The sequence below is a fragment of the Aythya ferina genome (assembly GCF_964211825.1).
Source record: "Aythya ferina genome assembly, chromosome: 17".
In the NCBI taxonomy this organism is placed as follows: Eukaryota; Metazoa; Chordata; class Aves; order Anseriformes; family Anatidae; genus Aythya; species Aythya ferina.
In genome coordinates, this window is record NC_140316.1 from 9,472,651 (window position 1) to 9,484,879 (window position 12,229).

At 45.8% G+C, this 12,229-nt stretch overlaps 1 long non-coding RNA gene across 7 annotated transcripts in view; it reads right to left on the minus strand.

Annotated features, from left to right (window-relative positions):
- LOC311446186 overlaps window positions 1-12,229 on the minus strand; it is a 265,671-nt gene that overhangs the window by 13,986 nt on the left and 239,456 nt on the right. For all 7 annotated transcript variants that reach the window (XR_014698788.1, XR_014698789.1, XR_014698790.1 and 4 more), the window contains 4 exons: window positions 7,374-7,491; window positions 6,381-6,486; window positions 4,932-5,220; window positions 374-507 (listed from right to left, as the gene is read on the minus strand). This is a non-coding gene — a long non-coding RNA (uncharacterized lncRNA). The remainder of the gene's footprint in view (window positions 1-373; window positions 508-4,931; window positions 5,221-6,380; window positions 6,487-7,373; window positions 7,492-12,229) is intronic.

The window sequence follows — 12,229 nt, forward strand, 5'->3', positions numbered from 1 at the left end:
ACAAGATTTTCAAAAAATTACATTGCCATGAGGAAATTCAATGCTTGCACATGGAATATAAGGCCATCCATACCATTGTTTTCACCTTGAGCTTTGGACAACTTCTATTTTACTGTCAACCAAGAGATGTAGCTTATTACAGAGAAAACATATATCAAATAGTGTCTGCCATGCAAACTTTATTCTCGTTCTGTCTTGTTTAGTTGTTTTCTCTTAAAAAGTCATTAGACTGAAAGTAAATGGTCACTCTTTATGGACTGAAAACACTGTGTATCCTTAGATCATCAGCACAAAGAACACAAAACATAATGGATGTTTATCTTGTCTTCATGCCAATTAAACTTCTATAAATGTGACCAGAAATTATTCTTACCAGCTCAGAAGAATCCTTTCTGGGGAAGATATTTCAGTGCTAACAGCTTTTGATTACATGAAAAATACTGTGCAGAAGTACTTTGTCAAGACATCTTGATAATCCAGCTGCCGATGCCAACCAGACAGAGGAATCTGAGAAGGGAATGAACAAATATGTAAGCATTTGTACAAGATGGCGAGCTCAGGGACAGCTTGAAAATCAGAGCTGTGCAGCTGCCCTGCCTTAGCAGGAGCTTCTCCACAAAATACATCTTCCACAGCTATTTCCTACCAGTGGCAAGTTATTCCTGGCCTACAAGAGCAGTGAATTGCTTCCTCCCTCCTGGCCCCACACTGGCTCAGCTTCTTGGCCAGAAAGCAGAGGCATGAGGCCATCCTCTGTCTCTCTTCACCCTTTTCCCACCCAGAAGCTCTTTTTGAGCATTCCCACCTGCTCCTCCATGCTCAGATACAAGGTTGAGATAATATATGTAGCGACGTACTTGCTGTTCCAGCTCCCCAGGATAAATGCTCTGCTTGACTCAGGAGGGTGGTCCCAGAGTACAGGGAGATATTAACATAAAAATGTGCAATTCTCACCTCCTCCAACATATGTTTTTATGTCTTCCATGCCCTTTCAAGCTTCTTCAAACATTCAGTTACGGATCTGTTTATAACTTGGCTGAGAGATACTGTCAGCTGTTTACCTGCACCAACTCCGCCTGTCCATTCCTCTGTACAACATGGGCAAACCCAATCCAGCTGCATGACACGTTCCTCTGCTGGGCTGGAAATGGCTTTCAGATATGACTGAAGGCTAGAAAGGTCCTTATCTCCACACTTCAAAGGGCCTCCTCCCATTTGACAAGTTGGTGTCTCCCCTGGATAATTTGAAAATCTTATTCTCAACGGTTTTAAGCCTTTTGATCTTCATAAAAGCCAGGTCACAGAACATCTTATACCGTATGCCTTGAGGAATGCCATAAACTCTGAGCTGTTGCCACATCCAGGCCTCAGTACCTCTAATCTCGCAGTATTTATGAGCTCATATTTTCTTTGAAGGGACACAATCTACTTGAAAATCTTGTATTAAAATCACAAATGTCTGTACCAGTGCCTGCATTTTACATTAGTAAAAGGGGAATAAAATACATAATCTACTCATTTTTCTCCCACCAGTCCAACCTTTAAGTCATTTGCATTTACGTCCTCACCAGTAACAAAAGCAGATGAGGAAATTTCCAGCCAGTTTTGTTCTCTGGGCAGTGCTGCACATGCCAGTTCCACTGACGTCACATTGCGAATATTACAGGGGAGTATTTTAATCTCAATAAAGACAATGCCAATCTGGTGTCTTTAAAATACATGCACAAATCCATTTCTTTTAGAAACACTTTGTAAGGCTGTTAAAATTGCAGGATATAAGCTCATTGATGACGTATATTTGAAAAACTCAGAAGATCAAAAGCAGAATGAAAGGGATTTATTTCTACACTCTCTTACAACATCTTCTTTTATCCATCTGTCTATGTGTCAGTATTTCTGAAAGTGCTTTTCATCACCTTGTTATCTTAGGGCCTGATCTCCATCCCTAACACTGAACACCCCAGAGGTGCAGAGGGCCCTCACAACTTCACTCATTACATTCAGAGCCAAGAGCATCAACCATGAACTGATGTCAGCCTTGCCTGGTCTGTCCACAGCGTCACAAATACCGCCCATAGCTATCACCAAATGTACCCTTCTGCATTTTCCAGTCAGGACATGGAGCTAGGCTGGGTTGGAGAAAGTTACAACATATCCTGAACTCAGGACACTCCTGAGCTCAAGGATTCGCATGGTGCACTGAAGGAACATGCCACAGATATAAAATCAGGCCTCTAAAATCTCAAACATGAAATGGGTCTATCACCAAGGTAACATTTCCACTGCTGCTAGAAGAACTGAAAAACAAGCTTCTTTCCCGCTTTGTTATCAGTGTATTTCAGCATAGACAAAGACAAACTATTTATGTAGCCCTATTTTGAGATGTGGGAAAGCAAGCAAATATCCTTCCTTTTCTGGATCTGCCACCCACGCAAGATGTGTGAACACTTAATTCCTATTCCTGTCTGCTTGAAGAGGAAGATCAAGCTCTGCCTCTCTTCCTCCCCAAAAGAACAGTGAATCATGACAACTTGTGGCTTTTTTACTATTTAAGTCAAGCACAACACAGATCTTTTTACAAACAATGCCATAGAGTTAGTTGCCTCCTTCCTGCTGGGTCAATACTTGTACAGAGACAGAAGGCTTGATCTGTTTTACGGTGATGCTTCACATGTCATGGAGTGTTCCCCATCCCTCCTCCAAAAAGTGACAACAAGCAAATACGTCCCAAGTCATGGGGGAAAAGACGATGAATGTAAAGGGAATCTATTGGAATTATGTTGCATTACAGAGTAAGGGAGAAATGCTTCCAACATCATTAAATTTCTCATTTGTCTAGCGCATTTGTCTAGATCATAACATTGGGGAAAAAAAAATCAACACACAGTCAATAAGAAGGGAAGAAAGACTGATAAAATTTGCACTGCCCAAAAATTAAGAGCACCTCAGATTTTGACATCACCCATTTCTTCCCCGTTTATGGGCAGGTTAAAGCAAGTAACAAAATTTAATACTCACCACAAAGACAGGGAAGGAAAAATAAAATTAAAAAAAAAAAAAAGAAAGAAAACACAGGGCCTATGGGATGAATTTAGAAAACAAAACAAAACATAAAAAGGGTATTCCCCCTGCCAGCTGTCAGAGACTTGAAGGCACCTGGTAGAACCTTCATCGATAAAGGCTCAGATCCGTATCATTAGGAGACAGCTCCACAGGTTTGAGGTCTAATTTATGATTTTCAGATTGCCAGCTGTGACATAATTCACTGGGCAGCAAGACTGAGGTCAATATACGTTTAAGTAAAAAGGTTTTTCGTAAGCCTGTGGGGTCAATCAGGAAAAGCTGTCATTATTGCATGGGAGGGAAGCTGGGGAGAACGGATGGGCTGGCAGGGGGAGAAGTGACCAAGCAGTCAATTCCCGTTAAGTAACCGAGGCTGTTTTATTGCTAAATAGCAGTCTAGCAACAAAGCACATCCTGGAGCATCTGAGCCAAAGGATCTACTCCCTTGGAAAGAAATACTCCACCAAGTCTCCCATCACTTCTTCCCTGTTACCCTCTAGGCAGCTTCTTCCCGGACGCACAGAGGGAAGGTGCACGATTCAGGTAACTACTAAAGCACCTGGACAGAGCTCACTTCAAGCAATTTAAGGTCCCCGTGTATGAGAAAGGCATGATGCAGGCCCTGCCCGCCTCCTGCATCATGGATTCAGCAGCCTGTCCAACTTGAAAGGTAAGGGCTCCCAGACACTGAAGTTCCAGGTTTTGCTTACACCTACCTCGCAGCCGCAGTGACGTCATTTATTGTAAGACAAAATGCTTCTGCTTAGTAACCACCTACATATTCATACTTAAGCTGCAAAATTCCTTGTGGACTGTTCTGGAGAAAAAATCATGGCATCTCGATGAACTGACATAGACTAGTTTATGTCCATTCCTTGAACGAGAACGCTCTCTGGTGAAGACAGGCTTAGCTAAGTGTTCCCTGGCCAAGTTTGAAACCTGCAATGCACATTACTGACCCAAGCCAGGCCTATATATGAGAAGAAAACTGGTCTTTGTGGTCAGTCCTCACTTCCTTAGAAAACTGTAGCACTAGCAGTGCATGCTCAAGTTGCCAAGATGAGATTTGGATCATTAAAGCCACACTTAGGAGACTGAACTGGAGTCGCTGTTCGTGTCTGCACCACTCCAAAGCAACACAACCCTTTTGTTTATCATGACAAATGTCAACAGGAATTGGGCATGGGGTACTGAAGGAAAAGTGCCCCGTTGGAGCACAGAGGGTAGGAAAGGCTGCCAAAGTTGAGTTGGTAGTTTCAATAGCTTTTACTATTTGTACAGAAATGCAAAATGGCGAGAAGAGTTGAAACACAATGCCAATCCAGCCCAAAGTATTAATGGGGTGACTACAAACAGAGAAAGTAAGTATAGAAATTCATCTTCTTGTAGACTGTCTATGGTTAGACCTGGTAGCTGGAATCGTTCAACGGGCTCTTGGTAAGATCTTAGCTGGCTGACTGCACAAAAAAGCCTGGGAAGCTGCTCTCCAGCCAAACTGGCTTGGAAAGCAGAGTTACTCACCAAGATTGTACCCGTGCTGTTCCAGAGAGCATGGATGTGGCCATGCAGTCCAGCTTGGTTTGGCACAAGAAGGTGGCTGCACAAACCATGGTCAGAATGAGGTCCAAAAACAAGACCGTTGCTCCCACAAGTGTAGATGGCATGACACAAAAGAGACAGGCCACCACAGGCAACTAACTGAGGCAGGGCATAACAAATTCAAGTTTGCTTTCTAGGTCCAGGCCATAACTGCTGACAGGGCTGGTATGTCCTAAGAAGTCACTAAAGAAGGAGGCCAGGTTTCACCCACGAGCAGAAATGTGTATTATGACTTTTCAGTTCTAATGCAAGACCTCACTCTGACTCACCACATGAGCTGGTTACTGTTCACACTCAGCTTCAAATTTACTTTCCCTTCAGTTTGCTGGAGGGAAAGTATGTTGGCATTCGTTTCTTCTCCTTCTTTGGCTGCTTGCATCCATGTCCTTATAGTACAGAACTGGCCTTTTTCTCCATACTTGGAAGGTTCTCTGCTGTGCATAGGACTTCGGGATGCTGAGAGTGCCTTCCAGAAAACCCCTTGCTGCCCACATTCAAAGGCTTCTGCAGCTCTTTCCTGAGACTCTGAGGTTTCTGTTCCAGGTAGCTGGGTCACTTCTGTTTAAAAACAAAAAACACAACAACAACAACAAAAAAAAACAGCCTGAAAGCAACACTTTTATAAAACCATTAGGCATATTAAAGAAAAATATGATAGCACATCCATTTCAGACATAAGCTCTCTTGAGAAACAGGTATGAGTTGTTGGTTCAGGCTTCTGCTTTGAATAACTGAAATGTAAAGGAGCACATGGGGGTTTAGAAGCATTTGATTTCAGCGTGGGACTTGGGAACTCGGCGCTTGCACAGCCATGACTGAAGATTAGGTACACCCACCATCTCTGGGCTGAGCACTTCCATTACATAGCATTTAGGATGGACTTTTGAGAACCTCAGTTGCAAGGTGCACACAAGATTCAAGTATTTTCCTCATTATTATTGCAGAGGCCGTAAATGGCAAAAGCAGCTCATGTTTTCTCCTGGTTTCTAACTTGCGGGAAAGCTCGTTATCAGCAGGGCATCCTTGAAACAGCAACCAAGAGCATTAACTTTTAATATTTAATGTATTCCTCAGGCTCTGGGAGAGCAATGTGAGAAATATCCCGTAAAAATCTATTAGTGTTAATAAAATACCACCCAACAGGTTGTCCATTATCAGCAATTAAAGTTTTCAAAGCAGGTCAGATAACTCCCTGGAATGATTTGTGTGGCCTTTACATCCGTTCTTTTCCTTCTTCCATTTTTTTTTTCTTTATTAAACTTTCTCAACTCTTTTTTTTCCTCCCTCCCACAGCACAGTCTGAGCCCTAACCAGTGAATTATAGCACTAATGAGGTGTTTATACTCTCTGCCCATCAATCACAGATGTGTGTGAGTGAAAGCGCCAGCCGATAGTCGGGAAGTGCTGCAGCCTTTGCTGCAGCCAAAAGAATATTAGACTGTAGCTAGATAAATCCCCTGCTCTTTTCCTTTGTTGCTCATGGCCACAGCACAAGAGCAAATACACTCCATCTGATTTTCTACCCCCTGAAAAAGTGAGGACATCCCTGTAGTTCACATCTATAACATCCTCCCATCCCATTTGCCTCACTTTACCCCTTAACCAGAGCAATGCACCCCTACAAATTGAGAGCCTAAAAACTAAAGGAGCAGCTAAATTATGGTGCAGTGAAATAAGGCAATAGCTACCCCCAGTTCCTGTGACCCAGCAGAGCTTACCATTGGCAGCCCTCTCCTATTCCAGTGCTTTTTTCATCTTTTCGTTGTTGATATCTGGCTAGGAGTTCCCAGAACAAAAATCTGCTAACACGCTGGTGGCAGCACCCTGAAAGATGAACATCAAAACCATAATTAGAAATCAGTTAATTTAAGATTTATGCTTTTTTAATTATTTCTTAAAGCACACTTGGATGTTTAATAGTGAGGCTTTGGCTTTCTCACTGTCTCATCTTAAAGAAAATTAACAAATCTAAATGAATGAATACCCATGTTTGCAGAGAACTCAAATACCTCTACACCTACACAAATGAAGTAATGAAATGAGGTCTTTGTGGTCTCAATTTAGCATAAACTGGCAAAGAGTAGGCCAAACCCAGATGGGCTGTTCATGAAGAACTCAAGGTGTGTTTACTGCAGCCTTAGAGGTCGCAGAAGAAGACAAAGAGCTTCTGGCTGGTGCTCCCAGCAGTCTGGCACAGGAGCAGAAAGTCTCCGACGTGATCTTTAAGAAAGGGAGTTGTGAGAAAAGAGAGTTCAAGGGATGCTGCCATGGCTGCAGAACTAAAATCAGTTCCTCTAAAGCAGCTGCTTTCTGTCCTGGTTTGAGAGTGGGACCCTCACAAACCTGAGCCCCCTGTGCTGCCCAGAAGGGGAGCCAGAAGGCAGGCAGCTGGGTGCCCCCACACTTTGGGAGCCCAGAGCGGGGTGTGCAGCGCTGGCAGCCTTATCCCAAGGAGCTGTGGCTTTAACCTCACCACAGCTCCTGCGAGGGTGGAGCAAGCAGTTTTCCTCATCCTGTTGAATGATCAGTAGGTAGGGCTTGTCTATTATTTCTAAAGAAAATTGTATTTTCACTTGGATATGGTTGTTTTCTATGGTGCTTTTTGGAGCAGTATCCCCCAACCCGTGGATTTTACAAAAATAGCCATCAATCAGCCCATTTTCCCCCTTCCCACCATATTTCTCTGTTCCTCTTCTCCCAGGATCCTCTACCTTTTCTTCTGGTGCATGCTCCATTCCTGTAAATAAAGCTCTCCCCATCTCCATGCAGTCCCCAGGGTGCTGCTTCTCTCCCCTTGCTCTACAGCTGCTTGTCCATCGCTGCATCATCCTTTGGGGACATTTCACTTCATTAGTGACAGTTGGGGTTCTTGTCTTTCCCCAGGTTCATGTCTAGGGCAGAGGTTTTTAACTGTTTTCAATCTGTACCCCCCCAGCATTTTGTTAGGAAGTTACAGGTCCTTGTGCAGCCAACTCACACCTATGGACAGAAACCATATTCTCCTTAGCTACTTTTCACAAACCCCTTCACCATTACCCACGCCAGGATCATGTTGAAAAACCTGGTGATATATCCCAACAGGAATAAAAGCCTTACTGCTGGGCCAGACCCCCCCCCACCCAGGAACCTGCTGCAGGCTCTGGAGGGGCATTGCCCCCACACTCAGAGATAGCTCACCTGGCCCCACGGACACGCACATCAGTAAGCAACATCGACATCACCCTGGGGCCAAACTGCTTTCAGCACTCACACAAATGCATCTGAAAGTAGCTTGGGTGCCTCCTCTCTCACTCTGCATGCTGTATGGGCATCTGGCTTTCTGCATTGGTGGCAGGGGGATGAGAAGGGTGGTGAGGGAGACAGACAGACACCGGGTTTGTGGTGAGCAGCAGGGAGGGGAGGCTTGGCAGCTCGTCGTAGCAGAGCAGGAAGCCTTAATACTTGGAGCCAGTTGAGTAACCTCGCTGATGACCTTCCATCATAGGCGCCAGTGCTCTCACACAGGGGGAAAAAAACAAGAGGAGAGAGAGAAACAGAAGCTGAGAGAACAGGGGCCAAACAGCGCAGCACACAGCCAGAAGGGACACCACGCTCCCCAGATGATACCTGCACGTATGGGGAGTGCTAGGAGGGGGGCAGCAGATCCCCTTCCCTGGTGCACCTGGTCAGAGATCTGCTTTCTGCTCTTAAGGGTTAAGTTTATATTTATGCACCAAAACAAGCGGTTGCATTTTCTCAAGAACTTGGTGTGTTGGGAAAATGTGGCTTTGAGCGTCCCAAGGGCTATATGCAAATCACGGGGTAGGTGTGTTGTGCGGTCTCAGCCCTGAATCATTCAGACTGGTGACACAACCAGAGCACGCTACAGCTCCCTGACTCACATGCCCAGGATTCCTTCCTACGGAAACCAGAGCGTGGGAGGGGAGCAAGCAGAAATGGTGCACAGCCACATCTCGCAGCTGGGAAGAGAGGAGACAGTCTTCAACGCAAGAGTTGGGAAACGCTGAATATCCCACAGTTTAGCTAAAGCCCCAGGGAGCTACTGGGTGAGAAGTTCCCCTAAGAACTCAAGTTCTTATAAATCTTGTCCTCTTCTGACATCCCAGGCAACAATAGGACAGAGGGAACAGGGATGCCCTACTTTATCAAGTCCATGAATGAAGCAATCTCTTTGGGTACATTTCACATATTTTTCTGTTGCTGGAATTGAGCACTCAAAATATAATTTGTCCCCCAAATATTTTAAATACCTTTTTTCTCCCACTTTGTCTGGTGTAATGAAGGGGTTTAACAGAGCTTAGCAAATCATTTCCTTCCATCACAGATATGAAGCCACCTCTAAGGAGGAATATAGTACCTGCTTAACGACACAACAGCTTCTACAGTGGAAGAATACATACAGGTGCAAGTGCCCACGTGCATTTTGAGACGATGTGTGCAAGCACATGCAAGAGAGCCCCCAGACTCCTCTGGTGAATCCTCCTGCCCACAGCTCCCCACCCTACCTGCGTGCCAGAGCACTCTACCTTGCAGCAGGGTCAGCAGAGAAGAACGTGCCGCCATGCACACGATGGAGCCTGGGAAAGAGGGGGGAGAGCGTGGGCAGCACTGTGGTTTATGGGTAAGAATTCCATGTTTAGGACAATACTAGAAGTCAGCTGAAAATCATTAAGTTTGGTCACTTGAGTGCTTTTGAAATCCATGCCCCAGACATGAGTCTGAGGCAGCCCTGCTGCAGGGTGACTCATGCGGTGAGCATGCGAGCATCATACATGCAAAAGGACCCATACAACAGAAGCAGCTGCGTAGGGTGTAAAACAAAACAACAACAAAACTCTAATGAAGGTCACCCTTAAATATGTCCCGGCTGACAGTGGCACTGCTACACTGCACATCAATTTTCCTTGCACTGTAGCCAGGATGGCAAAACACGCACCCTCCAAAGTCAACACAGGCAGTTTGGACAATGCCCAAGAACCCATATGTTGGGCTTACTCCAGCAAGGCTAGGCAGAAATGGCCAGCTCACAGCCAAAAGCTGTATTGCCACAACACGGATAAGCATGGAGCCAGCCTGGGCAAGCTGTTGTGAAAGGCATCGATTCTATGTCACCCATACAAATTCTGTGAGCAATGCTGAGTTTCCCCTGCCTGTAGGATTAGGCTGTATATGGAAATGAGAGCCAGCATGGGAGCAGGGAGAAGAGAACGAGGGGAAAGTCACACCCCATAATTTTAAGCCTCTAAAAGTAGGGATTCGGTCCAAGCTAATTGTTTAAGTTCACTTTATATTTAACAGAGAAAGAAATTCATTGCCAGAATGGAATTTCTCTCATCTTGAATTAGGTGGGATATGTGTTCCTCCCCATCTTTCTCTGTTAAAAAGAAAGGAAACCGAGAAAATTAGCTCAGTCCAAATACTTTGTTTAATGCTAACATCAGGTGAGATGAATCCTACCCTATATCTATCCAGGTGAGAGTAACAAAGCCAGGAGGAGAATGCAGGAGGGCAGCTTCATTTCCTCATGCCCTGACACATCGTCTCCTCTTTCTGCCACCTTTTCTCATGGTGATCATCACCCAGCGCCTCGAGGAACCAAACCAGCTCCTGACACCGGGATGACTGGGTAAGTGGCAAAGTCTGACTTGCAGGAATAAAGGCAGGAAATTTGGGAACACGGGGATGAGAGGCAGTTGGTTATTTCAAACAGCTCATAACAATTGCATGAGCTGGGGACAATTTCTCTTTAAACTGCCTACTTGACATATTTCTAAGCTAGATGAATTATCGGGCCCTGGCAATTCTCCCAGGGCACCGGAGCTTTCTTCCCAGCTTCCTCTCACTAATGGGCACAAGAGCTCAAGCCCCTGAACCCTTTTCTCTCCTCCACCTTCCTTTGCTCTCTGCGCCCCCAGCACACACCCAGACCCGCGCTGAGCACGGCTCAGCCTTTCTGTGATGGAAAACGAAGGCAGCTGCCAACACGCAGGGCTGCCGTCAATTCCTGAGCGCAAAGGAGGTGCAATTCACCTCCTCTGTGCCAGGTTACACCAACTCTGCTATCCGTGACATCCCTGGCCTCACTCAACAGCTCCAAGCAAACTGCACAGACTTGCGCTGATACAATTAGTCTGCCTCGGCCCCAGAAGAGGAGAACCCATAAAAATCTACACTAAATCCTGCCTTTTCCGATGTTCACAGCTTCTTTCTTTCCCTCCTTTCTTCATTTTCATTTCTGTAATTATTTCCCCCCCTTCCTTTTTTTCCCTCTTCCCCCATTAACAGGGGAAAAACACAAGAAAGAAAACACAGGCAGCCAAAAGCTCATTAACATACTTGACCTTTTGAAAGAAAATTAATTCCAAATTCGCACATACCGGCTGTGTTGCTTGGTTTTGTCAAAACGGTGGCATCATTAGAGAGGAGAAGAGATGGCTCAAGGGGACGGGGTGTCTGCCACCTCAATGGAACTTGCACCGAGTTACTGAGTGCTGGCACAAATAAAGCAATGACATGGGCCATTCTGTCAGCTTTTCACATGAAATTAATCTTCGTTTCGTTGGCTGTGTAAATTTTTATCACCACGGAGTGGAGGGTGATGAATATACCAAAGCATCCTGACAGCTATGGCCTGAAAACTCGAGATTGTCTCTGCATCTTAACCGCAGTGGTGCTGGAACAATTCTCTGCCCCTGATGTTCTCCCTGTGCGTGTGCACGCGGGCGTGCCTGTGCGCACGGGTGTGCGCTGCTGCCTGGGCGTGTGAGTGCTTCACTGACACTCTTTCGATTCGAATGTGCTGTGGCCTGGGAAATGCTTGGGGTTTGGATTTCCTGGCTTGAGGGCAATGGCAAACGAATTACTGCTTCTCTTTCACTCCCTGAGTCCCAGTCCAAAAGCTGGTTTTGATCCCGGCATGCTTTGCTGGGGTTGGCATGATTTCCTAACTGATGAGCAAAAAGAGCAGCTCTGCCTTCTCCTGTGGCTCTGGAGCTTGTTGGTGCTGCTGTTTTTACAGCATGTGTCATGTTGCAGGCCAGGTAGAGATGTGACATTGTTTGCTGCTAGCAAGGATGTGACAGTAACACCCACCTCCATGGCGCTGCGTGCAACCTGCCTGTCCCCAGCCAGCTCCAAACAAACACTCGTGCATCCACAGAGGCACCGACACAAACACGCTCGCAGCCTCAGCCCTCCTAGCTGCACACCCACCCCAACACACAGGATAAGCATAAAAGCACCCTCAGTGTACACTTGGATGCACATACACAAACGCAGCACCACATGAACCTGCAGACATCCTCAGGATTACAGCGCGCGCTGCGCTCCACGTTTTATCTGAGCCAGATGGCAGACTTAAACCTTCAGGTCTCTACAGAGCAGCAATACAAATTTCATGAAGAGGCTCATCTCTCCAGCAGTCTGATTGATAATGGCCAGGAACAAAACCAGGAGGGTTGGCTGAGATGAGTGACCAGGCCTGTGGCCACGATCAGACAGGCTGCGCCAGGCGTCGCTTGCTAGTCAAGGGCATCAGCTGCTCTTTTTCAGAGCAGATGAGAGCTAG